The sequence below is a fragment of the Saccopteryx bilineata genome, chromosome 4 (assembly GCF_036850765.1).
Source record: "Saccopteryx bilineata isolate mSacBil1 chromosome 4, mSacBil1_pri_phased_curated, whole genome shotgun sequence".
Lineage (NCBI taxonomy): Eukaryota > Metazoa > Chordata > Mammalia > Chiroptera > Emballonuridae > Saccopteryx > Saccopteryx bilineata.
The window spans coordinates 146,741,025-146,768,231 of NC_089493.1; the positions used below are offsets into that span (position 1 = coordinate 146,741,025).

At 39.0% G+C, this 27,207-nt stretch overlaps 1 protein-coding gene across 4 annotated transcripts in view; it reads left to right on the forward strand.

Annotated features, from left to right (window-relative positions):
- The first annotated feature begins 24,429 nt into the window (after positions 1-24,429).
- PNPLA8 (patatin like phospholipase domain containing 8) overlaps positions 24,430-27,207 on the forward strand; it is a 61,874-nt gene continuing 59,096 nt past the window's right edge. The window contains exon 1 of one of the 4 annotated variants that reach the window (XM_066272162.1): positions 24,430-25,092. The gene's annotated coding sequence lies outside the window, so the exon portion shown is untranslated. The other 3 variants (XM_066272158.1, XM_066272161.1, XM_066272159.1) reach the window with 3 other exon arrangements.

The window sequence follows — 27,207 nt, forward strand, 5'->3', positions numbered from 1 at the left end:
CCCTGATGAACTTAGATGCTAAAATTCTCAACAAAATATTAGCAAACAGGATCCAGTAATACATGAAAAAAATCATACATCATTGTCAGGTGGGATTTATTCTAGGAAGACAAGGCTGGTACAATATCTGCAAATCAATCAAGGTGATTCAACACATAAACAAAAGAAAGGATAAAAATCACATGATAATATCTTAGATGCAGAAAAACATTTGGTAAATTTCAACACCCATTTATGATTAAAACTCTCTGCAAAGTGGGGATACAAGGATCATATTTCAACATGATGAAGGCCGTCTATGACAAACCCAAAGCCAACATCATAATCAATGGGCAAAAATTAAAAGCAATCCTCTTAAGATCAGGAACAAGGCAGAGGTGCCCCCTTTCAGCAAACTTATTCAACATCGTTCTGAAAGTCCTAGCCACAGTTATCAGACAAGAAGAAGGGATAAAAGTCATCCAAATTGGAAAAGAAGAAGTAAAAATATCATTATTAACTGATGACTTAATACTGTACATAGAAAATCCTAAAGTCTCAGTCAAAAATCTACTGAACCTGATAAATGAATTCAGCAAGGTGGCAGGATATAAAAATCAATATTCAGAAATCAGTGTCATTTTTATATACCAACAATGAACTGTCAAAAATAGAAATTAAGAAAACAATTCCCTTCACTATTGCAACAAAACAAATAAAGTACTTAGGAGTAAATTTAACCAAAGAAGTTAAAGACTTATACTCGGAAAATTATAAAACATTCTTAAAGGAAATAAAGGAAGATACAAACAAATGGAAGTATATACTGTGTTCATAGATAGAAAAAGTAAATATCATTGAAATGTTTATATTACCCAAAGCAATCTATAAATTCAATGCGGTTCCTATTAAAATACCAATGACATACTTCAAAGATATAGAACAAATATTTTAAAACTTTATATAAAACCAAAAAAAAAAAAAACCACGAATAGCCTTAGCAATCCTAAAAAAGAAAAATAAAGTGGGAGGTATCACACTTCCTGATATCAAGTTATACTACAGAGCCATCTTACTCAAAACAGCTTGGTACTGGCATTAGAACAGGCATACTGATCAATGGAACAGAATAGAGAACCCAGAAATAAACCCACACCTATTTGGACAATTGATATTTTATAAAGGAGGTAGGAGCATACAATGGTGTAAAGACAGCCTCTTTAACAAATGGTGTGGAAAAACTGGACAGGTACTTGCAAATAAATGAAACTGGGTCACCAACTTACACCATTTACAAAAGTAAGCTCAAAATGTATAAAAGACTTAAATGTAAGTTGTGAAACCATAAACCTTTTGGAAAAAACATAGGCAGTAAAATCTCTGATATCTCTCGTAGCAATATTTTTTGCTGATTTATCTCCACAAGCAAGTGAAATAAAGGACAGGATAAACAAATAGGACTATATTAAATTAAAAGTGTTTTGCACAGCAAAAAGCACCATTAACAAAATAAAAAAACAACTCATACATTGGGAGAATATATTCACCAGTACTTCGTATAAGGGGTTAATAACCAAAATTTATAAAGAACTTATCAAACTGAACACCAGGAAGATAAACAATCCAATCAAAATTGGGCCAAAGAAATGAATGGACACATCTCCAATGAGGACATACAGATGGCCAAAGGGCATATGAAAAAAATGTTAAACATTACTAATTATTAGTGAAATGCAAATTAGAACCACAATGAGATATCAACTCACACCTGTCAGAATGGCGCTTATTAACTAAACAACACATAATAAGTGCTGGAGAGGGTGCGAAAAAAGGGGAACCCTCCTGCACTGCTGATGGGAATAAAAAGTGGTGCAGCCACTATGGAAAAAAGTATGAAAATTTCTCAAAAAATTAAAAATGGAACTGCCTTTTGACCCAGCTATTCCACTTTTAGGAATATATTCTATGAATACCAAATCACCAATTCAAATGAAAAAATGCACCCCCATGTTTATGGCAGCATTGTTTACAATAGCCATGATCTGGAAACAGCCCAAGTGTCTGTCAGTGAATGAGTGGATTAAAAAGCAGTGGTACATATACACAATGGAGTACTACACAGCCATGAGGAAGAAGAAAATCTTACCTTTCGTGACAACGTAGATGGACCTGGAAACTATTATGCTAAGTGAAAGAAGCCAGGCAAAGAAAGAATAATACCATATTCTTCTTCACTCATTTGAGGAATCCAATGAACAATGTGAACTGAGAAATGGGATAGAGGCAGAGGCAGGATCAAAGGGACCAGAGGGAAAGTGGTCAGAGGGAAAGTAGAAGAGAAGATGGGATCAGAGAAGGGAAAGAGATTAATAAAATTACATACACATAACACAGCATTATAGAGAACAGGACAGCAAATCCTGGAGGAAAGGGGGAAAGGCATTGAAAGGAGAGGGTATGGCGGGCCGATGGGGAATAAGGCAGTGGGGGGAGATATATTCAATGGGACACTTGAATCTATGTAAACACAAGTTAAAATCATAAAATTTAAAAAAAGGGTAAGGAGCTCTTAGGGCCTTTTGCTCTGCAAGCAGTGGCTGGGGCAACTTCCCGTCAGCCAATACAGGTTACAAAGTGGATTCCCATGGAGCAAAACCTCAGAGAGCACAATGGAAGTTGTGGGGGCTGGGCTGTGGGCTTGTAAACTGGGCACAAGGAAGAAAAGCCTGTGAATATTAGACCTGCAGAGCACTGAGGCATACTAGACATGCCCAAGGGCCCTTAGAAAGGCACCTGAAAAGCAATCAGCTCCCTGCCCTGCCTGCTTACACTGGCAGCTCTGGTTGAGACAGCCTTACATAGAACTGTGCTGTGAGTGGGGATGGAAGGGGTACTTGGCAGCTCTTAGAGCCTCTTGCTCTGCAAGCAATTGTTGGGGCAACTTCACAGCTGGGTTGCCGGGCTGCTGTCTCAGGAAGGAGAGACATGGAGAGAGGCAATGGGGAAACTGACTCTTCCATTCTCAGAGTCTGCAATCCCTAACAAGCTCCGCCTACCAACAAGACTGAGGCCTAGCTTATATCATTGCCATAGCGACACATCAATTGCAAATCTCTACTCAAGAGTGCCACAGGGGCAAAACCTGTAGTACAGTACCACCTGCTGAAAAGAAAAAGAAAAAAAAAAGAAGATACCTCTCAAAACAAGAAAAAGATTACATTTTCTATAACTTTTTTAAATTTTTTTTGTATTTTTTATATTTTTTTATTTCACTTTGATCATTTATACTTCTTCCATCTTATTCTTTCCTTTTCATTTTGAACTTCATTATCCACAGAAATTACATTTTTTAATCGTATTTTTTTAAAGGATTACATTCCAAAAACCTTAACACTTTTTGATTTTCTTCTTTCTTCTTTTCTCTATGATTTTTTTCTCTCATTTGATCATAATATACAAACAAATTATTTTATTCTGGATTTAAATTTTTTCTTTGTGGCATGTTGTGTGTTTTTTACTTTGTTTTTTATCTCTTTGTCATTCCCTCCCAACTCTAGCTGTCCATTCTATGTAGTTTTTGTTCCACATAACACAATAGAATTCTAACTTTTTCACTGTATTTTTTAAATTTTTAAAAATCATCTCTCATTAGTGTTATTAAAAATACCACTCTCAAATGTCGCTAAGGAAAAAGAAATCAAATATCATGAATACAAAAGATAGGTATGTAGCTGAGATAGATAAGAAAAAACTTTTGGAAAAAATATTTTAATTGCTTGGAAAACTTGGAGTTAAACGACAGAGAATTAAAAATTGAAGCCCTAAAAATACTCAGGGAAATACACAAAAAGGATGGAAAGGCAGTTTAGGGAGCTCAAAAAACAATTCAATGAACAAAAAATATATATCACCAAGGAAATTGAAACTATGAAAATGAATCAGAGATGAAAAACTCAATTCATGAACTTAAAAAAATGAGGGAACAATCTTAGCTAATAGAACAGACCAGACAGAGGAGAGAATTACTGACATAGAAGACGGGCAACTAGAGACACTGCAGAGAGAAGAGAAGAGAGACTCAGAAATTTTTAAAAAATGAGAAAGCCCTACAGAAATTGTCTGATTCCATCAGAAAGAGTAACATAAGAATAATGGTTATATCAGAAGGAGAGAGAAAATGAAATGGAGAACATATTCAAACAAATAATAAATGAGAGGCCCTGGCCGGTTGGCTCAGCGGTAGAGCGTTGGCCTGGCGTGCGGGGGAACCAGGTTCGATTCCCAGCCGGGGCACATAGGAGAGGCGCCCATTTGCTTCTCCACCCCCCTCCTTCCTCTCTGTCTCTCCCTTCCCCTCCTGCAGCCAAGGCTCCATTAGAGCAAAGATGGCCCGAGCGCTGGGGATGGCTCCTTGGCCTCTGCCCCAGGCGCTAGAGTGGCTCTGGTCACAGCAGAGTGACGCCCTGGAGGGGCAGAGCATCGCCCCCTGGTGGGCAGAGCGTCGCCCCCGGTGGGCGTGCCGGGTGGATCCCGGTCGGGTGCATGCGGGAGTCTGTCTGTCTCTCCCCGTTTTCAGCTTCAGAAAAATGCAAAAAAAGTAAAATAAAAAAATAATAATAAATGAGAACTTCCCAAGCCTGTGAAAAGAATTAGGGCCTTGAGTTCAAGAAGCAAACAGAAGACCAAGTTATCTTAACCTAAACAAAACCACTCCAAGGCACATCGTAATGAAATTATCACAAACCAATGACAAAGAAAAAGTCCTCAGGGCAGCCAGGGAAAAGAAGAATACAAAATATAAAGGAAGGCCCATTAGGTTATCATCAGATTTCTCAGCAGAAACTCTACAAGCCAGAAGAGAGTGAACCCCAATATTTAAAGTTCTAAAAAAGAGAAACTTCCAGCCAAGAATACTATATCCATCAAAGCTATCCATCAAATATGAAGGAGAAATAAAAACATTCACAGATACAGAAAAGATGAGGGAATTTATCACCAGAAAACCCCCACTTCAGGAAATACTAAAGTGGGTTATCCAACCAGATACAAAGAACAAAACAAAACAAAACTACAATAAAACCTCCATCAAGATCACAATAAAAATAAGATTAATCTGTGACAACAAAAACAAAAAAAGAGACCAGAGATTAACAGTAGTAAAGGAGGATGGAGTACAGAAGCACTCATGATGTAATGTACTACAATGAATATGATATATATTCTTTCTATTAGTGGTAACCACCCCTGAAAAAAATCACCACAGAAACACATGGCTTAAAAATAGAAGAAAAAGAGAAAAGAGGTATGGAATACAACCAAACAAAAACAAATGATAGAAAAACAAAAGAGAAGAACCAAACAAGGTACAGAGCTATCAGAGAGCAATATATAAAATGGCACTTGAAAACCTTCAAGTGTCAATAATTACACTAAATGTAAATAAATTAAACTCACCAATAAAAAGACACAGAGTAGAAGAACAGATTAAATAAGAAAATCCAACTGTATGCTGCTTCAAGAAATACATCAAAGCTAAAAATGATAAAAATAAATTCAGAGTGAAAGGTTGGAAAACAATTCTACAAGCAAATAATATCCAAAGAAAATCAGGTGTAGCCATACTCATATCTAACAATGCTGACTATAAGACAGCAAAGGTAATCAGAGACAAAGATGGTAATTTCATAATGATAAAGGGGACATTGAATCAAGAAGACATGACACTTCTTAATATATATGTACCAAACCAAGGAGCACCAAAATATGTAAGACATCTACTAACTGACCTAAACATAAAAACCGAGAAAAATACAATCATACTTGGAGACCTCAATACACCGCTGATGGCTCTAGATCATTCATCCAAACAAAAAGTCAATAAAGCAATATCAGCCTTAAACAAAACCCTAGAACAATAGGATATGATAGACATCTACAGGACATTTTATTCCAGAGCACCATAGTATACATTTTTCTCCTGTGTACATGGAAAATTCTCAAGAATTGACCATATATTGGGCCACAAAACTAACATCAACAAATTCAGAAAGATTGAAATTATACCAAGCATATTTTTTTACCACAAAGCCTTGAAACTAGAATTCAACTGCAAAAATGAAGTAAATACACCCACAAAAATGTGGAAATTAAACAACATACTTCTAAAAATGAGTGGGTCAAAGAAATAATAAAAGTAGAGATCAAAAGATATATACACACAAATGAAAATGACAATATGACATACCAGAATCTCTGGGATGCAGCAAAAGCAGTAATAAGAGGGAAGTTCATATCACTACAAGATTATATAAACAAACAAGAGAGCCCAAGTAAACAATTTAACTTCACATCTTAAGGAACTAGAAAAAAAGGAACAATGGCAACCCAAAACCAGCTGAAGAAAGGAAATAATAAAAATTAAAGCAGAAATTAATGAAACAGAACAGAAAAACTATAGAAAAAGTCAATAAAACAAGGAGCTGGTTCTTTGAAAAAATCAACAGAATTGAAAAACACTTGGCAAGACTCACTAAGGAAGAAAGAGAAAAAACTCATATAAACAAAATCCACAATGAAAGAGGAGAAATCACCACAGATATCACAGACATACAAAGAATTATTGTAGAATACTATGAAAAACTATATGCCACCAAATTTAACAATCTAGAAGAAATGAATCAATTCCTAGAACAATACAACCTTCCTAGACTGAGTCAGGAAGAAGTAGATAGCCTAAACCAGTGGTTCTCAACCTGTGGGTCGTGACCCAGGCGGGGGTCGAATGACCAAAACACGGGTTGCCTAAAGCCATTGAAAATACATATTTTATTTAAAAATGTATTGTATAATAAATATGTATTTTCCGATGGCTTTTGGCAACCCCTGTGTTTTGGTCGTTTGACCCCCGCCAGGGTCGCGACCCACAGGTTGAGAACCACTGGCCTAAACAGACCCATAAGCAGGGAGGAAATAGAAACATCTATCAAAAACCTCCCTCCCCCCAGAAAAAGTCTAGGGCCAGATGGCTATACTAGTGAATTCTATCAAACATTCAAAGAAGACTTAGTTCGTATTCTACTCAACATTTTCCAAAAAAATAAGAAAAAGCAATACTTCCAAATAAATTTTATGAGGCCAACATAACCCTCATACCAAAACCTGGTACAAACAACACAAAGAAAGAAAACTACAGACTAATATCTCTAATGAATGCAAATGCTAAAATACTAGCAAATCGAATATAATACATTAAAAAATAGCTCATCATGATCAAGTGAGATTCATTTCACAATCACAAGGATGGTTCAACATACGCAAAACAGTTAACATAATACACCATATCAACAAAACAAAGAACAGAATTCATATGATCCTATCAATAGATGCAGAAAAGGCATTCAATAAAATACAACACAATTTTATGTTTAAAACACTCAACAAAATGGGTATAGAAGGAAAATATCTCAACATAATAAAGGCCTTTTACGACAAACCATCAGCTAACATCATATTAAATGGCATAAAACTGAATGTATAGGACCTATATAATGAAAACTACAAAGCATTGTTAAGGGAAATCGAAAAAGATACAATGAAATGAAAAAAAAATTGTTCTTGGATAGGAAGAATAAATATAGTCAAAATGACTATATTAACCAAAGCGATATACAAATTTAATGCAATTTCCATCAAAATTCCAATGTCATTTTTAAAAGAAATGAGGACTTTCCTCTAAAATCAGGAACAAGATAAGGTTACCCATTCTCTCCACTCTTATTCAACGTAGTGCTGGAATTTCTAGCCAGAGCAATAAAACAAGAGAAAGAAAAAAGAGGCATTCATATTGGGAAAAAAGAAGTAACGGTTTTACTTTTTGCAGATGATATGATCCTGTACATCAAAAACCCCAAAGACTCCTCAAAAAGACTACTAAAAACAATAAACCAATACAGTAAGGTTGCAGGATACAAGATTGATATACAGAAGTCTATTGCCTTCCTATATGCCAACAATAAAACATCAGAAAACGAACTAAAAAAAATAATCCCTTTATTGGTTGTAACAAAAAAATAAAATACCTAGGAAGAAACATAAGAAAGAATGTATAGGACCTATATAATGAAAACTACAAAGCATTTTTAAGGGAAATCGAAAAAGATACAATGAAATGAAAAAAAAAATTGTTCTTGGATAGGAAGAATAAATATAGTCAAAATGACTATATTAACCAAAGCGATATACAAATTTAATGCAATTTCCATCAAAATTCCAATGTCATTTTTAAAAGAAATGGAACAAAAAATCATCAGGTTTATATGGAACTATAAAAACCCCCAAATAGCCAAAGTAATCCTAAGGGGAAAAAAAATGAAGCTGGGGCATTACAATACCTGACTTCAAATAATATTATAAAGCCACGATAATCAAAACAGCATGGTATTGGCAGAAAAATAGACACTCAGACCAATAGAACAGAGTAGAGAGCCAAGAAATAAAACCACATATATATGGTCAAATCATCTCTGATAAAGGGGCCAACAACACACAATGTAGAAAAGAAAACCTCTTCAATAAATGGTGCTCGGAAAACTGGAGAGCCACGTGCAAAAGAATGAAACTTGACCACAGTTTGTACCCTTGTGCTAAAATTAATTCAAAATTGATCAAAGACCTAAATATAATATGTGAAACAATAAATTAAATAGAAGAAAATATATGTACTAAACTCATGGACCTTGGTCATAAGGAGCACTTTATGAATTTGAATCTAAAGGCAGCGAAGTGAAGGCAAAGATAAATGAATGAAACTACATCAGACTAAGAAGCTTTTGCACAGCAAGAGAAACTGACAACAGAACAGACAGCCAACTAAATGGAAGATGATATTTTCAAACAACAGCTCAGATAAAGGCCTAATATCCAAAATATATGAAGAATTCATAAAACTCAAGAACAAACAAGCAAACAATCCAACAAAAAAAAATGGGAAGAGGACATGAACAGACACTTCTCCCAGGAAGAATTACAAATGGCCAACAGATATATAAAAAGATGTTCATCTTCTTTAGCTATTAGAGAAATGCAAATCAAAACTACAATGAGATACCACCTCACATCTGTTAGATTAGCTATTATCAACAAGACAGGTAACAACAAGTGCTGGAGAGGCTGTGGAGAAAAAGGAACCCCCATTCACTATTGGTGGGAATGTAAAGTAGTACAACTATTATGGAAGAAAGTATGGTGGTTCCTCAAAAAACTAAGAATAGAACTGCCATATGACCCAGCAATCCCTCTCCTGGGTATATACCTCCCAAAATCAAAAACATTGGTACGTAAAGATACATGCAGCCCCTTGTTCACTGCAGTATTGTTCACAGTGGCCAAGACATGGAAACAACCAAAAAGCCCTTCAATAGATGACTGGATAAAGAAGATGTGATACATATATACTATGGAATACTACTCAGCCATAAGAAATAATGACATTGGATCATCTACAACAACATGGATGGACCTTGATAACATTATACTGACTGAAATAAGTAAATCAGAAAAAACTGAGAACTGTATGATTTCATACATAGGTGGGACACAAAAATGAGATTCAAGGATATAGACAAGAGTGTGGTGGTTACCAGGGGGAGGGGAGGGCACAAAGAAAACCAAATAGAAGGTGACAGAAGACAATTTGACTTTGGGTGATGGGTATACAACATAATCAAATGTCAAAATAACCTGGAATTGTTTTCTCTGAATCTATGTACCCTAATTAATCAATGTTACCCCGTTAAAATGAATTGTCTAAATAATAATAATAATAAAAACTGTGACCTAATTGTAGATCTTTAGACTGCTTTCTCCCAACAAATTGCTACATACTAAAGGTCTGTTTAGTAAAGTTCCTTTTACATTATATTCCCTTTCACAAAAAACTACCAGACAACTAAAAGGCAAAAAAATAAAAATAAAGAGAAGAAGAAGAAGCAGAAGAAGAAGAAGAAGAAAAAGAAGAGGAGAAATAAAAAGGAGAAGGAGGACGAGGCACAGCTTGAAGAGACAAAGCAAGCACCAGCACCAGACTCAGTTATGGCAGGGATTTTGAAATTATCAGACCACAAATTTAAGTCAACTGTGGCTAATATGCTAAGGACTCTAATGGAAAAGCAGGCAACATGCCAAAACAGATAGGTAATGCAGGAAGAGAGATGGAAATTCTAAGACTACAAAATAAATAATGAAAATCAAAAAACATTTTAACAGAAATAAAGAATGCCTTTGATGGGCTCATTAGTAGAATAAAGATGACTAACCAAAGAATCTCTGGACTTGATGATATGTCAATAGACCCTTCAAAAACTAGAAAGGAAAGAGAAAAAAAGACAGAAAAAAAGAGAACACAATTTCCAAGAACTGTGGGAAAACTATAACTGGTATAACATAAACATAATTGGAATACCAGAGAAGATATATGAATCACAAATAATCATAGAAAAGGGGCTCAAAATCAAATGTCAATAGGGAACTGTAAACTAAAACAATAATGAAACCACTACACACCTATCGGAATGGCCAATATTTGTAACTGACAAGAGCAAATGCTAGTGAGGATGTGGAGAAACAGGAACTCTCACATTGCTGGTGGGAATGCAAATAGTACAGCTACTTCGAAGACAATTTAGCAGTTCCTTAGAAAATTAAACATACTTTCACATATGATCCAGCAACCACACTACTTATTATTTACGCAAAGGAGGGGAAAACTTGTTTCCATACAAAACTTGCACATAAATAGCAGTTTTGTTCATAATTGCCAAAACTTAGAAGCAACCAAGAGATCCTTCATTGGGTGAATGGATAAACAGTGGTACAGCCAGACAATGGAATATTATTTAGCACTAAAAAGAAATGAGCCAGTAAAAAAATCGGTGGAATGCCTGACCAGGCGGTGGCGCAGTGGATAGAGCATCGGACTGGGATGCACAGGACCCAGGTTTGAGACCCCAAGGTCGCGAGCTTGAGCGCAGGCTTATCTGGTTTGAACAAAAGCCCACCAGCTTGAACCCAACCAAGGTCACTGGCTCCAGCAAGGGGTTACTTGGTCTGCTGAAGACCCACGGTCAAGGCACATATGAGAAAGCAATCAATGAACAACTAAGGTGTTGCAACGTGCAATGGAAAACTAATGATTGATGCTTCTCATCTCTCTCCATTCCTGTCTGTCTGTCCCTGTCTATCCCTCTCTCTGACTCACTCCCTGTCTCTGTAAAAAAAAAAAAAAATCAGTGGTTTACCAAGGACTGGGGAGAGAGAGAAATGAATCAGCAGAACATAGATAATTTTTTGGGCAGTGTAAGTATTATGTATACTACTATAATGTTGAATACATGTCATTATACATTTGTCCGAATTTATAGAATGTATAACAGCAAGAGTGAATCCAATGTAAATTATGAACTTGGGGTTTTGGGATCATAATGATGAGTCCAAATGTAGGAGGTTCCTAGATTGTAACCAGTGTATTTGTGGTGGGAGGGTTAATAACTGGGAGAGGTTGTAACGTATTTCCCCATGTATAAGACACACCTTCATTTGGGGGCCCAAAATTTTTTTTTAAAGTATCACATATAGTTAATGAACTCAAGTTTTAATCATCATAAAATTCATACAGCTCCTCATCACTGTCAAAACTCCCATCCTTTAGCTTGTCTACATCTGTGTCTGATGAAGAATCACTGTCTTCATATATTGCCTCGTCCCCAGTTCTATCTATGGCCTTTGAAATGCCACAACCACTGTATAAGACACACCCAGCTTTTAGATCCCAATTTTTTTTAAAAGGGCATGTCCTGCACATGGGGAAATACGGTATATGGGGGGTGAAGTTACGTGAGAACTCTGTACTTTCCATTCAATTTTGTTGTGAACCTAAAATTACTCTAAAAAACAGTCTTCTAAAAAGGGAAAGAAAGAAGAAAAGCATGCTCATTCCTGTCTTATTATAAAGAGGTCAGGAAAATGACAACTAAAAAAAAGCTGTTACCATAGAATATGTACAGTACTTCAATCAGGCAGGGAGCTTAGAAAGAGAAGAGAGGACATCTCAGCAGCTTCTCCCCAATAACAGATAACACATCTCTAGGGAAGAGTAGCCCCCAGTTCTCATCTAATAATGCTTGTTTAAATCCACACAACTCTTATTTCCCTAACAAATTCCTTCCCTGCTGGCTTTGACCTTTCCACCCATATCCATCACCTCAGCTAGCTCCCGGTGCACCTGCTGAAGCTGGGGCAGGCCTTGCAGTGCAGTGTTACTGCAGGAGCCGACCTAACAGACTAACAAGAATTGTGCCAGTTGTCTGATTACTCCACAATTTTGTCTGGAGAAGACTGGACATTTTTCATTTGGGAGAAACAACTACATTTTTTAAAAATTCACTTTGGTCAAAATAACTGATAGGCTTATATACAAACAGAGCAAGTAAATGCCTCAGTCAATTAAAATACTATTTATATAACAACAATTGATGAATTAGACTAGTGTTCTGAAAGCACGATCCACAGATCAGCAGCATCAATACCCAAGGAACTTGTTAGAACTGCAAATTCTTGGCCCCATCCTAAGCCTATTGAAGGGTGGAGCCCAACAACATGCTTTACTAAACCTTTACCAAATTTTTCTTTATTTGTCATTTATTCAATAATTAATACCAAGCAGAAATTACTTTGGCAAGATTTGTTGAATGAATTGATAAGTGAATGAATCAGAACCCATTTTTCCCAGGCCCCTAGGGAGAAAGAAAAACAAAACACAGCTCCTACTTTCCAGAATCTGATCAAGAATTTGATTTGTGCTTTCTCTATTAAGTACACAAAGCACACCATGGTCCTTTTTCTGGGTGCAACAACTGGACTTTTTATTGTTTCTGATAGCAATCCAATCTCTAGACAGTTTCACAAGTAACAGGCTAAGACATATTGATGCCCAATCTCTTGCTTTAGTAATGTTTAGACATTTCTCATTTGTCTGAGCCCAATACTCTTTTAAAACAAAACAAAAGCAAACTGTTTACATTTTTCCAATAGTTTTAATATTTTGACCCCAAAATCACATTGGCAGTAATTCCCATGCCAGGAAAGAAAATTATTTTAAAATAATTATCTAAGTACATATATAAGTGCTCCTTGACTTGGAGTTATAGTTCAGAAATGGCTCTAACCATATGTTGACTTTCCAGCATTGGTTCCTTTCTGTTCCACCATTTCCCATTCTTATAAGCCTTTGTTTTATCTGTTATACTATAACCCTTCCTAAAATCTCTCTTTTTTTCCTATAATAAATTACTTTGTATGGAAGAAAGTATGGTGGTTCTTTAAAATATTAAGAATAGATCTACCAAAAAAAAAGAATAGATCTACCATATGACCCAGCAATCCTTCTACTAGGTATCTACCAAAAAAACTTGCAAATATCGGTAGTCATAGATCGAGGTACCCCTCCCATGTTCATTGCAGCATTATTCACAGTGGCCAAAACATGAAAACAGCCTGACCAGGCAGTGGCGCAGTGGATAGAGTGTCGGACTGGGATGCAGAGGACCCAGGTTTGAGACCCCGAGGTTGCCAGCTTGAGCGTGGGCTCATCTGGTTTGAGCAAAGCTCATCAGCTTGGACCCAAGGTCACTGGCTTGAGCAAGGGGTTACTCCGTCTGCTGAAGGCCCACAGTCAAGGCACATATGAGAAAAGTAATCAATGAACAACTAAGATGTTGCAACAAAAAACTAATGATTGATGCTTCTTATCTCTCTTTGTTCCTGTCTGTCCCTATCTATCCCTCTCACTGACTCTGTTTCTGTAAAAAAAAAAAAAAAAAAAAAAACAACATGAAAACAACCAAGGTGTCCTTCAATGGAGGATTGTATAAAGAAGAAGTGGTACATACATATAATGGAATACTACTCAGCCATAAGAAATGATGACATGTTGACATTTATGACAACATGGATGGACCTTGAGAACATTAGTAAAATAAGTAAATTAGAAAAAGCTAAGAACTGTGTGATTTCACACATAGGTGGGATATAAAACTGAGACTCATGGACATAGATAAAAGTGAAGTGGTTATGGGGGGAGGGGAGTAAAGAAGGACAGATATAAGGTGATGGAAAATTATTTGACTTTGAATGATGGGCACACAATGCAATCAACAGTTCAAATGCTATAAAAATATTTACCTGAAACTTATGTACTCTTATTGATCAATGTCACCCCATTAAATTTAATTTTGTAAATAAAATTTAAAAAAATAAATTATTTTTTATCCCCCCTCAAAAAGAGTAAGGAATATAATATAAAGAGTAAGGAAATTTGTGATTTCCACTTCGGGCAGCTGTCCAGGCACCCACCTTAGAGAGAACCCTAATTACAAGTGCCATTTTAACAAACAGTTGGCCAAACTTAACAAAAAATTAGGTATTGGTTTTGCTGAACCAGTGTGAACCAGCTAAATCCCACCACTGGCTCCAGCTGAGCCGATGACTTCTTGCTCAAGCCAGCAGCCTTGAACTTCAAGCCAGCAATCTTTTGGCTCAAGCCAGTGACCATGGGGTCATATTTATGATTCCATTCTCAAGCCAGTGACCCCATGCTCAAGTTGGACGAGCCTGTGTTCAAGCCAGCAACACTAGGGTTTCAAACCTGGGTCCTCAGTGTCCCAGGTCAATGCTTCATTTACTGTGCCACCACCTGGTCAGACTATTCTTTAATAATAACTTAGGATCTCCATCTAGAAAAGTCCTCCTATCTGGCCCTCTCTATGGTATTTTCTACTATGATAGCCACAATACATTTGTAACTTCAATATTACAAAATGAAATTAAAAGATTTAATTTCTATTTCATCTGAATTATACCCCACTAAATGCCTTTTCTTTTTTTACCTATTACATCTTGTACATCCTTTCATTTGGAAATATTTAAATTCTGTGGCTTGTCAGCAGCTCTCCTTAATAGTTTAGCCAAATAAAATACAAGATGTCCAGTTAAATTTGAGCTTCAGATAAACAACAAAAAATATTTTAGTACAAGTATATCCAACACAATATTTCTTTGTTAATTCTGACAATTTTATCTCTAACTCCTTTTTGGAATCAACCAGTGTCTCCTCTGAATTCTCAAATCATTGTGTATTGGGTTTTTTTTTTTTGTAATATAACATATTTTGTCCATCGTTGTTTTATACTAAATTTAGACATTTGCCTTTTCTATAAGAATATAAACACTTTTGTGATGAATGAAAATGGGTTCTCTGAAAAGCAAGCTCACAGGTCAATCTGATTATAAATTCTTTTTTTTTTTTTTGTATTAATATTTTTCTGAAGCTGGAAATGGGGAGAGACAGTCAGACAGACTCCCGCATGTACCCGACTGGGATCCACCCGGCACGCCCACCAGGGGCGCTGCTCTGCCCACCAGGGGGCAATGCTCTGCCCCTCTGGGGCATCGCTCTGCCTTGACCAGAGCAACTCTAGCACCTGGGGCAGAGGCCAAGGAGCCATCCCCAGCGCCTGGGCCATCTTTGCTCCAATGGAGCCTTGGCTGTGGGAGGAGAAGAGAGAGACAGAGAGGAAGGAGGGGGGGTGGAGAAGCAAATGGGCGCTTCTCCTATGTGCCCTGGCCGGGAATCGAACCCGGGTCCCCCACACGCCAGGCCGACGCTCTACCGCGCTCTACCTCTGAGCCAACCGGCCAGGGCCAATTATAAATTCTTAACTGGGCAGGTCATGGTGGTAGTCATGTGCCAGGTACATAACTTTTTAGTAAAAGGTTTATCTTTGTTTTAAGCAAGCCCTGTCCACAGTTTCTGTAGATTAACACAGCATAGAAATAAGATGAACCACCCACAAGAGAGCACATAATCTTGTTATCTATTCTGTAATCCAATCCCTGCCTTGCTTTTCTCACCTGCATGTCATCTTCCTTATAGTCTTTCCTTAATTTCAAAGACATAAAAGAAGCTGAAAAACTTATTCTCCAGAGCATTTGAGATATTGCTCACTGACATATGTCATTGTTTTGTTTCAAATAAATTCTTATAAAAATATTCCAGAAGTTTGGACTTTTCTTTCCTTGACACTTTGAAGGTAGGAACTGCATCTAGCTTACTGTTTTGCATATAATCAATGCTCATAACTCTACTGAATAGAATTTAGCATCCTACTGTAAAGGGTTAAATTACAATAATTTCAGTCACAGAATTTCCTGCAAGGAATTAAGAAACTGTAGATAGGTAAGAGCTTAGTTCAAAAACCTTAACATTTATTTTGTTGTCTAAGAAACACAAGGAGTTCCATTGCAGAAGTTTCCAGAGGCATCACAACCCCAGTCATTCCTGGGAGACACCTGTCCCCACTACCTTGAAGATTTACCAAGGACATCAGGTAGGACCATACTAATTAGGTTTATGCTACATCAGAAGAACTTGCATAGGATATGTTACTACAAACCAGACTCCCATCTCCTGCACAATACTACATGACTAACTGCATGGACTTTATTTATTTATTTATTTATTTGCCCCTTACACCATTACTAACAGCCCCTGAATTATATAAAAACCACCAGCACCAGGGAAGTATAAAGGCAGTTCTTTTGGACAGGAGTCACCTGCCTTCTCAAGTTGCAACAATTTGAAATTAAAGACAAACTTTATACCTACTCAGTCCTCATCTCTCTTTATTGGCATAGGGGATGACAGGTAACCCTGAGACTGGCTTTGTTTTTCCAGTTTCATTATCACACTGATTCAGACTAGCCTCTTGAAATAATATCTCTAGAATCCTATGAACTTCTTTTCATCTCTGTTGAATTGGTATTGGTATGCTAATATTAACAAATTTACTGAGTATATTCTGTGTTCTCATTGCTAAGTTATACAGATCACCAGAGCTGGAACCATATCTCTTTTATAGACCAAAATATATTTAAAAACTATCACAATGTATTTTAAGTGATAGAAGAGGAGATAGTGAGACCTGTTTTCTTGGATGAGAAAAATAAGACTCAAGGTTACTGTACTTGCTCACTATCATTTTAAAACAAGAAATATTGGAATTTGTGTTGCTTGTCTCACCAATTCAACCAAAAAAGTAGAGATAGGGATTGAATCTTTAGGGTTCTCTATTCAGATGGCCAAACATATGGGGAAATGTGGATTACATTAACAAATTGTCTCAATCCCTTATTCCCAGCCAATTTTTTTTTTGTATTTTTCCGAAGCTAGAAATGGGGAGAGATAGTCAGACAGACTCCCGCATGTGCCCGACTGGGATCCACCCGGCACGCCCACCAGGGGGTGACGCTCTGCCCACCAGGAGGCGATGCTCTGCCCCTCTGGGGCGTCACTCTGTCTTGACCAGAGCCACTCTAGCGCCTGGGGCAGAGGCCAAGGAGCCATCCCCAGCACCCGGGCCATGTTTGCTCCAATGGACCCTTGGCTGCGGGAGGGGAAGAGAGAGACAGAGAGGAAGGAGAGGGGGAGGGGTGGAGAAGCAGATGGGCGCTTCTCCTGTGTGCCCTGGCCGGGAATCGAACCTGGGACTCCTGCACGCCAGGCCGACGCTCTACCACTGAGCCAACCGGCCAGGGCCAGCCAATTTTTTATAAGGAGAAGAAAAGGGTAGATAAGGGTTTTGGAATTTCAAAAGAGAGTTAGATCAAGTTAATAGGATCATAGTCAGCAAGCATTTCAGTTCCATCCTTGCAGCACGAAGACTTCACTTGCAGTCTCCTGGGGCACAAAGGTGAATCTCTTTCAGATCAAATTAAGTCGTGTAGGTCTGTTCAGGTATCCCAATTCCTGGACAAAGCTTTTACTTGTGATAACCATGCTTCCCACTGACCATAACCAAAGCCAGCATTATTCAAGCCAAAATTTTAACTCTTGAGTTTCACCAATGAATTTTAGTAGATGCAAAGTAACTGTTTTATATGGTTCTGAAGATTTTACAGATTTTATGGTATGATACAAACATGTATTGCTGCCTTTCAAAATTTGACATTCTGTCTCAGACTGGATCAAAATGTACTAGACACAGTCTTTATAAACAGAAGAATATATTTTTTCAAGTGCTGGCACTGAGACTTTAAAGATAGGTAATTTGTTCAAGTGACAAAACTAAACCAGGAGGAGTTTAAGTTTGCCCAAATTCAAAGCTCATGCTTTTCATAAGTGCTGTACTTCCCAAACAGTGTTAGATCCTGTGTAAAGCCAGTAGCCATGGTCACCATCACAGCCGCCTGGCCCATGCAGGTTTTCATTTGATTTGGAGAGACAGTAATGAAACAATGGAACCAAGAACTGGTGGGCCATCATCTTTAATCCTAGCTTGCACCTGGCGGGCAAGTAAAAACACACACTGGGCTCCAAAACCCACTCATTCAGTTCTCACAAATCTATTGACTTATCCAAGTTCTCCTGGAATCAAAGGTTTCTAGCTCACTAGCCTTATTCACCTCTGTTCCCTATCTCCTTCTCTCTGCACAAACTGGCTTCTTCTTCAGCATTCCTCCATCTTGGTTGCTTCTCCTCTCCTCCATGTGGCCTTACTCTGTTCTCCTCCCTGCTCTCTGCCTCCTCCTAGAATGCAATCACTCTTCCCCCAGAACAACATCATCTCTCTTCCTTTTAAAACCTTTTGGCATAAAAGCCCTCCCCCAACACATATTAACATAATCACACCCATCCCAAGCAAGAAGGGCAACTAATATTATTACCTGGGTGACGGACTTCCACGTGGGCAGTGCCATCTTTAACAAAGTGAGCATAGTATATTTTATCTGCCCAACAATCCACCCCTATGCTCACTTTACTACCCACAATCTATACCACCGGCATCCCTGTGCAAGGAAATTAGGCACATTACACAAACCACAACAACATGACAAATCATACAATTTCAACAATTACAAAGGTACATTTCACCAGTCTCTAAGCATTTTGCCAAAAGTGCAAAATGTCCCTGGCCTTCTTTCTAGCCATGGGAAAAACTTTCTGGGGCTGGGGGGGGTGCTTCCAGCAAAGCTGCCCCCCCACCCCCATCAGGGTATTTCACATTGTCCAAAATCCATAAGTCCATCCAACAAAGGAGCCAGTGCTCACTCGGATCATAGTCAAGGAAATCAGTCCACGCACATGGGGCCTCAGCCACCCCCTCATCCCTACCATCCTGGCAGGTCTTACACTGTCCCTAGGAGGGGCACATGGCAATGGCAGTCAGCATTTCCATCTCTGCTCTGGAGAGCATGATGGCACCCACCCCTATGTTCCAAAATCACAGACATACCAGGGACGTAGCAGGTACTCCTTGCTGCTGGGCTCTCACCGTCTGGAAACTGCGGATCGCAACTCCAGCCTGATTCTCCTCATCCCCCAAAGAGGAACTGAAAACACCAGCTCACACTGCTGGTCTTGAGCCCTGAGCCACCACCACCTTCTGCTCTGTGGGTCTTGCAGCCCCGGCCTTCCACCACTGCTGGCTCTCCACAACGTCCAGGGCAATCTGCAATTCATGAACCTGTGATTCCTTCTCCAGCAGCTGCTCCATTTCCAGGCAAATCTCACGAACCAGGTCGACTTCCTCTGGTGTTTGCTCCAGCTCCAGGCTTGACATCTCTTTCTTCCACGTTTGCTCCAGCTCCTTCCACTGCTCGGTTTGCAGGTCCCAGGCAGCTTCTTCCACAGAGCTCTCGGTTTCCTCACGCATGGCTGTAAAAGTCAGCCAGCCTATGGTCCCCAAACAGACAGCCATGGGGAACCATAACAGCAGCCAGTCCTGTACTTCACTGCTCAAAGGTGGTGGTGGCTCCATATCAAACTGTTTTGAATCCTACCACAGAGTATGCCAAATATAAAGCCAGTAGCCACGGCCACCATCACAGCTGCCTGTCCCAGGGAGGTTCACATTAGATTCAGACAGACAGTAATGAAACAATAGAGCCAAGAACTGGTGGGCCATCATCTTTAATCCTAGCTTGCACGCGGCAGGCAAGTAAAAACACACAGTGGTCTCCAAAACCCACTCATTCAGTGCTCACAAAACCACTGACTTATCCGAGTGTCCTAGAATCAAAGGTTTCTAGCTCACTAGCCTTATTTACCTCTATTCCCTATCTCCTTCTCTCTGCACAAATTGTGCACAAACTGGCTTCCTCAGCATTCCTCCATCTTGGCTGCTTCTCCTCTCCTCCATGTGGCCTTCTTCTCTCCTCCCTGCTCTCTGCCATCCTTCTAGAATGCAATCACTCTTCCCCCGGAATGTGATTTCTCTTCCTTTTAAAACCTTTCGGCGCAAAAGCCCTCCCCCAACACACATTAATATAATTACGCCCATCCCAAGCAAGAAGGGCAACTAATATTATCACGTCCTGGGCGATGGGCTTCCACTTGGTCAGCACCATCTTTAACAAAGCGAGCATAATATATTTTATCTGCCCAACATCCTGACAAATCTCTAAACTCCCAGGGATTGTAAAAAACACTAAAGGAAAAAGGGCTGTGGGCTCTCTTGCATGTGTCTCATTCATAGTTTATTCATCTGCTTGTGTGTTGCCAGCCTTTTTTGTTTTTCTGCCCTGCAATCCTTTTCTTCTGGGAAAAACCTTCCTCCCAACACAAATTCTGTGGTTCTGTGGGAGCTGCTGCCTTCTTAAATGACATAACATCCTATGACATTATAGAGGAGTTTGATGTAGTCTTACCATGCTATCCAAGCACAGTACCTCATCCCCTGAATGTAGTGTATAATAATCTTAGGTGATTGTAAAGCCAGTAGTTGCAGCCACCATCACAGCCACCTGGCTTTTGCAGGTTCACATTTAATTTGGGCAGATGGTAATAAAACTGTGGAGCCAAGAACTGGTGAGCCATTACCTTTATTTCTAGCATGCACTCAGTAAGTGAGTAAACACAAACATACTGGGCTCCAAAACCCAATCATTCATCTCTCACAAAGCTACGGACACATCTGAGTTTTCCTAGAATCAAAGGCCCCCACCAGTCTTATCCCCTCTAGCTATATTCCTCTTTTACTATATTCTTTTCCCCCTTTGTTCTGTTTACAACAGGCCCCTTAACATTTCTTGCAGTGCTGGTTTGGTTGTAATGAATTCCTTGAGTTTTGTTTTTATTTTTTTGTCTAGGTAGCTTTTTATTTCTCCTCAATTTTAAACGGTGGCCTTGCTGGATAAAGAAGTCGTGGTTGTAGGCTCTTGTTCTGCATTACTTTGAATATTTCTTGCCATTCCCTTCAGGCCTCAAGTGTTTCTGTTGAGACGTCGGATGTCATCCTTATGGGGGCTTCTTTTTAGGTGATCATTTTGTAATATATACAAATATCATACCATTGTACTGTATACCTGAAACTAATATAATGTTTGACAATTATACTTCAATTTAAAAAAGTACAATTCAAATTTAACATTAAGAAAAGATTGGGTAATGAGGATGACATGACAATGCAAATCATGGAGAGATTTTGAAGAATTGTCACACTTCATGACTGTTAACGTTATGGCTATGGACAAGGGAGGAAAGGGAAAGGGCAAGGGGGGGAAATGAATAGCAAAGAAGGAGGAGAGTTCGAAGTTATCAAAAAATTTCTGACATGGTAAGAAAATTGAGATATTTAATAAAGGGTGACTAAATTAGGTAGTAAAGGAAGACAAGAGGAGAATGGATGGTGACAGACACTTTCCTTAATCAAACTTTTATTAAGTTTCTCTGAGCAATCTTCTTGTCTAGGTTTCTTTGTCATTTTTTTCCTTCATTTAGAAATTAAATTTAATGGGTGACATTGATCAATACAAGTACATAGGTTTCAGGTATACATGTCTATAGCATTTGAACTGCTGACTGTGTTGTGTGCCTTGTTTGGGTTTCTTGTCTGGGCCCTGTCTATGGCCTGCCAAGTCCACTTTTAGAAAGAATCCTGCTAAGTCAGTTTAGAGAGAACCTTCTGCTTTTGATATCTTACCATTCTTTTAAAATTGAATTTATTAGGGTGACCCTAGTTAATATAATTATATAGATGCCCAATTCTATAGGACATCTCTGTACACCATTCTTGATATCTGATCAAATTCCTCCACTTACCCTTAATATCTGATCACACTGGTCTACCTTTAGCAAGAATCCTGTAAAATCCGTTTAGCAAGAATCACCCCTACTCTCTTAGTAACTTTCTAGCACTTAACTTCTCTCACTCTGCTCATTGCCTAAACATCTCCAGCTGTCTTTGTTGTATTCATGATTGAGGCCCAATCTGTCTCCCCTATTACAGCAGTCTTGACACCTTTAGCAATAGTCCTAAGTAAAGTCTTCCTTATCATTTTAACAAGAGAATATTTTTTTCTTTAACAATAAAGAGAAACATCTCTCCAAAACTTTTTTCCCCTTTCTTTTTTTTTTTTTAAATTAAGTGAGAGGAGGGAAGGCAGAGACAGACTCCCACATGCGCCCAGACCAGGATCCACCCAGCAAGCTCCTTGCAAGGTGATACTCTGCCCATCTGGGGTGTTGCTCCATTGCTCAGCAACAGAGCTATTCTTAGTGCCTGAGATAAGTTAGCTCCCAGGACCAACTTGCTCCAATTGAGCCATGGCTGCAGGAGAAGAGAGAGAATGAGCATGAGAGGAGCAAGGGGGGGAGTGGAGAAGCAGATGATTGCTTCTCCTGTGTGTTCTGACCAGGAGTCAAACCCAGGACATCCACACACCAGGCTGATGCTCTACTACTGAGCCAACCAGTCAGGGCTTTCTCCAAAACTTAAGATACTTCCATATGCCTCTAAAGTTTAAATAGTGCATATATCTTTTAAATATTGTATAGCTAAATAACATGTCTGGATTATGTTTTGTCTTTTTAAAAAATTTTTTTCTTACATGCCTGGGTTATGTACAGCAGGGGTTTGCCAGGTATTATGATATACACAACCCTTCCATTTGTGCCCCAAGAACCTAGTAAGCTAGCTTTCTTACCTTAAAAAAATAATTATAATAATTAATAATTATGTCAGTCTAACATCCACAATGTTTGGCAGCTAATACTGAAGTGTGAAAAAGAAAGGTTCTTAACATGAATAATTTTTTGGAAAAAAAAATTACTTTCTCTAAAAGAAAGAGATTTTTAGCAGAACTATTTTTTTCTGAAAGTAAGTTACATCTTATTTTCCTTATTTTTGGCCTTGAGGCTGGTTTCCCAGACTATGACCTTGGACTAGTAGCAGGTGTTCTCAGAATGTTTCTCCCTGAATTAACCATAGATAAACATTGTAAGAAAGCTTGTTTCACTGCTTTGATTTACTGCTATGCTTTCACCCCTCCCCATTTCTGTATGTAATTTTCTCTATAAAAGTCAACCCCAAATTGTATTCACTGCCCCATTGATTTGAATGACTTAGGTTTCCATGTGGTCCACATAGCTGGCTAATTAAAGATTCCTAATTTCTTAATTTGTCTAATTGATTGATTGTGTGGCAAGATGTCTTATCTCTCTGATATACAATTCCTTCCTAAAGGACTTGACAGTAATCTTACAGGAAACTAAAGCATAACACCCATGATGAGAGTGGTGGTGAGCCCTGGGGGAAAGAGTGACAGACTTGGTAACATTTTGAGTTTGAGGTTTAGTAATGACACTGTTCTGTTTCCTAACCTCAACTTATTTGCAAGGTCAACTCAAGAGAGTAAAGCAGGCTGTTGACTAACCAGTCACACAGCTGTAGCATGAGAGCCGCTTGACATATAAAAGAACGGGCATGGCTCATTATCATTTTTAAATGGACACTGGAATTTGAATTTCTTGTCATGTGTCCCAAAACATTTTCATTTTTTTAACCACTGAAAATATATAAAAACCACTCTTAGCTCAAGGATGTTCAGAAGCAGGGGTGTGCCATATTTGTTCTAAGGGCTATTTATAGTGTGCTGATCTGGTATGCATAAAAATAAGGTGACCAATCACCCTCCTTTAGGGAGGACAGTCCTTTTGCAAGTTTCCTCCTCCATCAAAAAGTGTCCTCCTTTTTAATGGGGTGACATCAATAAATCAGGGTACATACATTCAAAGAAAACATTTCCAGGTTATCTTGTCATTTAGTTCTGTTGCATACCCATCACCCGAAAAGAGATCATCCTCCGCCACCCTCCATCCAGTTCTCTCTGTACCCCTTCCCCTCCCCCTCTCCCTCCTTCCCTCCCCCCACCCCCATAGCCACCACACTCCTGTAAGAGTCCTCCTTTTGATATTGGAAGACTAATCTGTAAATGTCCATATTAGATGGATGCAGAGTTGATTCATTGCATATGATGTGACGTATTTGTATCTAAGCATAATTACAATACAAAATATGACAAATGTTTTTATTATGCATTTATATTAGTGTATTATTGTGGCAATGAATAAAATGTTTCTTTTATTTAAGATATTGTTTTCTTCAATTTAATTTTGTCCTTTTCATTGTAAAAAAGTTGGTCATCTTAATAAAAATGTCAGAATTTAAAAGGGAAGTGTGAAGCATGGGGCCTTCTATGGGGTAGTATATGTTAACTTCACAGGCTAACTTCCAATAAGACAAGATATGTCACAGTGCCAAGCCTGGAAACGCTGGGCTCATGCTGCTCGCCTCACTCCGAGTGGTTATTAACTGTGTCCAGCTCCAAAGCCCAGACAGCATGGAAAGGGCCTCCAGAAACGTGGGGATGGAGCCTGAGTTCAGCGGACAAGGATGAAAGGCCACAAACAAGAGAACAGAAGAAAACAAACTTCTTTGCCCGCCCCCAAGCCGCGCAGTTCCAAGCGCAGACAGTCGTGTGCCCACAGGCAAAGTTACCCCCTCCGGCGCAGCCATCCTCCACGGCGCAGGTCTCAGGGCAGAGGAACAGCTGAGACTAAGAGGGCGGTAGAGGCCCGAGCAATGCGGAAAGCTCCTCCCAGTGGGCGGGAAGACGTGGGGCGCGTGTGCGTCACTACCCTGATACGTGCCGGCTGGCGTGGACGTTGGTGCCGGCAGGAGGCACGTCGCTTCTACCACCGAGGTCGTTGCGGCCTGCGTCCGGGTAAGTGGCTGCTGGGAGACAGAGGCGGAACGTTAGGATTGGGAAGCTGGAATCCTCGTAAGCCCGGGCGCTCGGCCGGCTCTCCTGGTCTGTCTGCTCTCTTCTCGAGGGCGTATCCAGGGAGAGGATAGACTCCCGGCTTGCAGGAGGCCGCAGGACCTCGGCTCCAGCAGGGGCCGGACACCAGGACCGGACACCTGAAGGAGCTGGTACTCCTTCTAGGGCTGTCTGGTGCGCGGTGGCCCCCGCTCCCCCATCGCGGGTTTTACAGGCTCAGACGTAAGAATTGTTTTTGTTTCTCTGGTCCCGCCCCGCGCTTCCTGTCCCACCCCCACGACTCCCAGCCGCTGTACCGGAGTCTGGGTGGCTTCCCCGGACTGGAGGAGTTTCCAGCAGTTCGCTGGTAGCTATCAAAATAGTTTCCCTCTTCTACATCATTCTCGAATGGCAGTGCCCTGGGTGCTTGACTTTTTATTTATCAACGACTTCTTCCTAACCCCAGCCACATTTAACAATATCCCGACTGTTGCTTAAGAGGATTCAGGAATGTGTTTTATAAAAGGTGAAACTGCGAATCGTGCTGCAGTGCTTCCCGTCATTGTCATTTCTGTCAACCTGCTAGTTTCTGTGCCTAATACAGCGATAACGTTAAAGAAAAGTGGTGACTACTAGAAAAAAATGGAAGATTCGGCATTAGGGATTGTCGTATAATCCTATTTAGTGTTTTTACTTCCAGTAACAGTTACATTCTGGTTTTAGAATCCTAATTGTTGAGATTTCAAAAGTAACGAAACCGTTTCAGTGTATTGCAAAATGCTGGTAAAACAGAGAGATGTTAATTTAATATCTTGGAAGTTTAAAAACTATATTAAACTGAACTGAGAGCTTATGCCTCTTATGAGGCAGTTGTTTCAAGCCCATTGTATTTTAAGTCATTTGTGCGAATTAGTTGTACTCTCAATATAAGAACATGTTTTAAGAATTCTCAATATAAGAATTATGTTTTAATTTCATAATTTTTATTAATCTTTTTCTCAATGTGGATTTTATTTTTTTATTTCTGTATGAGATTTAAATTAAAACCTTGAAAGCAATATCCTTTTAACAATGAGGTTTAATAAAAGGATCGGTTTCACTAGTTTAGGTATTTAGTTCGCATGCAAAGTTAAAAGTACAGCTTGTACTTTGACTTGTTTTGGCTCAGTAATGACAGGAATTGTGCTGAAGGTACATATTGCTTCATTTGTGGAACATATATTTATGAAAACGTCAGAGTTAGAGCTATTAGCCCCAGACACCTTCCTGTCCCCTCACGTCTTCCCATCTTTCACCCCCATTTCGTATATTTTACTTTATTATCATGCTGCCTGTTCTCCTGTGCTTTTTTGTTTCCTTGGAAGATTTTCTCTTTCTAACTCTGGATGGCAGTCAAGGTTGTACCCTTGTACTTCTCTCTAAACCAGAGTTTTTAAAATTTAAAATCCAAGGAATCATTAGTAGGTCAGTAAATGTCCTGAAATGTCACAAAGTAAGCATTCTTCAAGGAAGAGTAACGTTTTTTAGGTTCTAGGATCTCCAAATTCTCAAGAATTAATACTATAAACCTTTCTTTAGTAGATCCAGCCTTATGGTTTCAGCTGTCACTGTGCTGAGTAGCAAACATAATTCCATAGCCTATGTTCCTTATAGTACATCTCCATTTCAGTGTCTCACTGTAAATACAAGAGACCTTCTTTTCTTATTTAATTGCCTCCCTTCCCAGTTCTCTCATGTTTACAAATGACATTCTCCTGTGTCTCTGATTAAAACCCCTTAAGTTGTTTTGACACCTTTCTGTCCTCATCCCATTCTTCCCTGTCACCAAATCCTGTTTTGTCGTTTCTCCTTTTTCACCGTGCAGAGTAACCCTCTTCTTCATTATAGTACTATGACCTTAATTTAAATCCTTGTCACCTTAGGCCTACGTTATGGCAATAACTAAGTGAAGTCCCATATAAATTAATTCTTTCCATCCTCAGCTGTGTCTCCACCTAGAAATGCCCACTTTTCCTCTCTATTCTATTTATACCTCCTTTGTATTTATACCACCCTATAAATCTGATCTTTCCTGCTCTT